Genomic DNA, 3509 nt, shown 5'->3' with positions numbered 1-3509 from the left:
TTTAAAATTCAAGCTTTTCTTTCTAGTTATTCTAAAGGTGTTCTTAAAAGCAAACAATTTGTCAGCCATCCAGGTAAACCAAACAGGAAACACAAACAGATAAGCTAATTTTACTTTATTGGAAGGCTACATTAACAGAATCCTGCAAGTTTAATCATACTAATGTCCTGCTATTGATTTTAACAGCCTGATCAATTAGAGCAGGTCATACCTAAATTTCTTTCTCTGACCACTAAGCACTTTTGAGCGCCTCCCTCTGATTGTTTCCTCGGCAGCATTTCTTCCCTTTATCCCTCAAGATCATTCCCATATACCGTTATACAATCCCAATGCAGTTTAGAAAAATCATAAATGCTATTTCAGAATAAAAACAAAGGCAATCCATTAAAAAAATGTTAGTGAGAATTTGAAAAAACATACTACTTCCATTTCTCTACAGTATAAACTAGTAAGAAAATGTGCAGTAGAGTTTATGGTAAATAATTTCTACACCCAGAGCTAGTATGCATGCAGAGTCCTACTAATAACTAGATAGAAGTACACTTTGCTCACCTGCCTAGACAACTACAACTACAACAACAATAATAAAAAAAGTTGGAAGGGACCTTGGAGGACATCTAGTCCAACCCCCTGCTCAGGCAGGAAACCCTGTACCGTTTCAGACCAATGGCTGTCCAGTCTCTTCTTAAAAACTTCCAGTGTTGGAGCATTCACAGCTACTGGAGGCAGATAGATTTAGTCTAATAGTTTATTTAAAATTAGCATACCATTTTTTCACTTACATGAAAACAAAAATTAAAGAAAAAATATTGCTGACAATAATGTTTCAGAATAACCTCTTTTAGAAAAGGAAAAATAAAGCAATGATTAAAGTATAACTCAATTAGTCCCTTACTTTTCATTGCACTGATTTCTGTGGGTAGATTCCTTAATTGATTAGAAGCTAAATTGAGACGCACCAAGTTTATAAGGAAAGCAAAACTTGTTGGGATACCAGAGATGTGGTTATTAGAGATATCCTAAAGAAAGAAAGGAAAAGCATGTTTATTAACCTATTTAAGAAACTTGGATTTGGGTTAGCTGAAAACAAATTGGTTAGCATAATTCTACCTTCCACTTCGAGTTCCAACATCAAAGCTTTAGCATATCCTACATATTCGATTGATGAGCCAGACAGAAGCAAATTGGTTCCTTTCATTTCATTTCCACCATGAAAGGTCATTTTTATCTTTGTGTGTTTAGTGAGCGTGACTGGAGAACACGTTTGCAAACCTTCTCTGAGCTACTAGATACTGTATCTAGCTGAAACTCAATGCTGGAGAAGGTACATCATGTGAAGATTATCACTGCAGAGGAATTTGATGTTGAACCTCCTCCACTAAAGCCATATTCCTTCTCTGTTCTCAAGACAAAAAGGGAAATTGATGTATCCTGCATTCATTCTATGCCACCCAAACTCCCCAATAACATTGTGTAGCTAATTCTTCCATTTACGATGACCAAGAGCCAATGGATAATCATTAAATTTATATTCTACAACAATACCTTTCATACCATCAAACAAAAACGTTTGCAATCCTAGATCCTTGAGGAAAAATTCTATAAGTGGATAAAAATGCAAATCCCTTCTAAACATCTGGCTGATTGTGTGATGAACCATAATAATAATAGACAAAACACCATCAGTCAATTGCAAAAAGGCAACTTTACTTGGAACAGCTTGCATTTATGACAACACGTTTAACATGATGAAACCAGAACATATGCCTATCCCAGGTCTTCGGGAAGGACTTGATAGATTGATAAAAAATGCCAAAGGCCAAATCCAGCTTAAACATCTGGCTGACTGTGCAACCAGCCATAATAATATAAACTTGTATGCAGTCCAGGAGAAACAGCACGGGGATTGTTGACTTGTCTTCTTACAACTTCCACTGCTTTCTCTTGCACTATTACAGGGGGTATCTCATTCTTAGGGAAATTTTGGGAAACAGAAACGAAACTGACTGCTCTTTTTTCTCCCTTTACAAGTAGTCCTCGACTTACAGTCATAATTGAGCCCAAAATTTGTGCTGCTAAGTGAGACAGTTAAGTGAATTTTACCCCATATGACGACCTTTCTTGCCATGGTTATTAAGTGAATCACTGCAGTTAAGTTAGGTAACATGGTTGTGAAATGAAATCTGGCTTCCCCACTGACTTTGCAAAAGATGGCAAAAGATGATCGCTTGACTCTGCAACACTACAACCATCACAAATACATGCCAGTTTCAAAGCGTTCAAATTTTGATCATGTGACCATGGGGATGCTGCAACGATCCTAAGTGTGAAAAACAGTCCTACGTCATTTTTTTCAGTGCCATTGTTAACTATGAACAATCACTAAATGAATGGTTGTAAGTCAAGGACTGCCTGTACTTGGGGGTCACCTACTTCAAAACCAAGAAATGTACTGTACTTAGTGTATAGTAGCAACCACAACCAAAACCAGAAAGTCATAAAGCCATAAGCTTCTACTTACCAACTCTTCCAAACTGACAAGCTGTCCAAATTCATCAGGCAAGTGATACAATTCATTGTGCTGCAGAAGCAGACTCTTCAAGTGTTTTAGCTGAGTAAGTTCTTCTGGTATCTTTTTCAGTTTATTATGACTATTGATAAAATAGGAATTGTGAAAGGCTGCATTTGTATACGATTGGTCTGTCTGCTAACTGTCTGCTTATGGAAGGCCAACAGGCCAATCAGATCTCTGGAAGGATTGCATTCCAGAGAACAGAAAAGGCTCTCTTCTCTCTTGCCTGTCAGTCAACATTCCTTACTGTGCTGGAACAGATGGTACAAAGAAGGGGAAGAGATACTGTACATACAGGATATTAGGTATCCTGGATGCTAGTACTAGTCTGCTAGTCAGGTTAGTACTAGAATGGAAATCAGGAAATTCCAGGCCTGTGACTAAACTGGAAAGGTAAAAAAGGCACTTCTTTCTTATTTTGTTCTTGTGATCACCAGAAGCTGAGGTGGACTTGAGGAAGCCATAGCTTTGAGCTTAAAGATTTGCTTTATGCAGAACAAAACATATGACCAATTTGAACTGATAAACCAGATTTTTGTCTATACAAAATAAATTTAACTTACCCCGTATATACTCGAGTATAAGTCGACCCGACTATAAGCCGAGGGACCTATTTTGCCACAAAGAATTGGGAAAAAATGGTGACTCGCGTATAAGCCGAGGGGGCATTTTTCAGCACACACATTTTTCCACCTGGGCTAATCGGCCTCTTTGCAACCCCACCCCTCTGGTAACCGCCGATTGTAGCACTTTGCACAAAGGAGCAATAGTTGATAACACGCCCCACGTCAGCTGGAAGGGTATTCTTGGATAGTGAGAAGCTGGAACTGGCGGGCGGGCGAGAGAGGCGGGCAGAAAAAAAAGGGGGGGGAAATCCACACACGCTCGCGCAGGGAAAGGGGGAAACAGGTGGGCCGGCCGGCTCCCCTCTCCTCTT

At 39.0% G+C, this 3509-nt stretch overlaps 1 long non-coding RNA gene across 1 annotated transcript in view; it reads right to left on the bottom strand.

The window, feature by feature from the left end:
• Positions 1-900: 900 nt before the first annotated feature.
• The window catches only part of LOC107296938, a 9271-nt gene continuing 6662 nt past the window's right edge, over positions 901-3509 (bottom strand). The window contains exons 4-5 of the long non-coding RNA XR_001549111.1: positions 2522-2651; positions 901-1019 (exon numbers count right to left, since the gene is read on the bottom strand). This is a non-coding gene — a long non-coding RNA (uncharacterized LOC107296938). The remainder of the gene's footprint in view (positions 1020-2521; positions 2652-3509) is intronic.

This window comes from Protobothrops mucrosquamatus, unplaced genomic scaffold (assembly GCF_001527695.2).
Source record: "Protobothrops mucrosquamatus isolate PMUCROS unplaced genomic scaffold, P.Mucros_1.0 scaffold3041, whole genome shotgun sequence".
NCBI lineage: Eukaryota > Metazoa > Chordata > Lepidosauria > Squamata > Viperidae > Protobothrops > Protobothrops mucrosquamatus.
The sequence above is the reverse complement of the archived record's forward strand: the minus strand, read 5'-3'. Positions and strand labels throughout refer to the sequence as shown.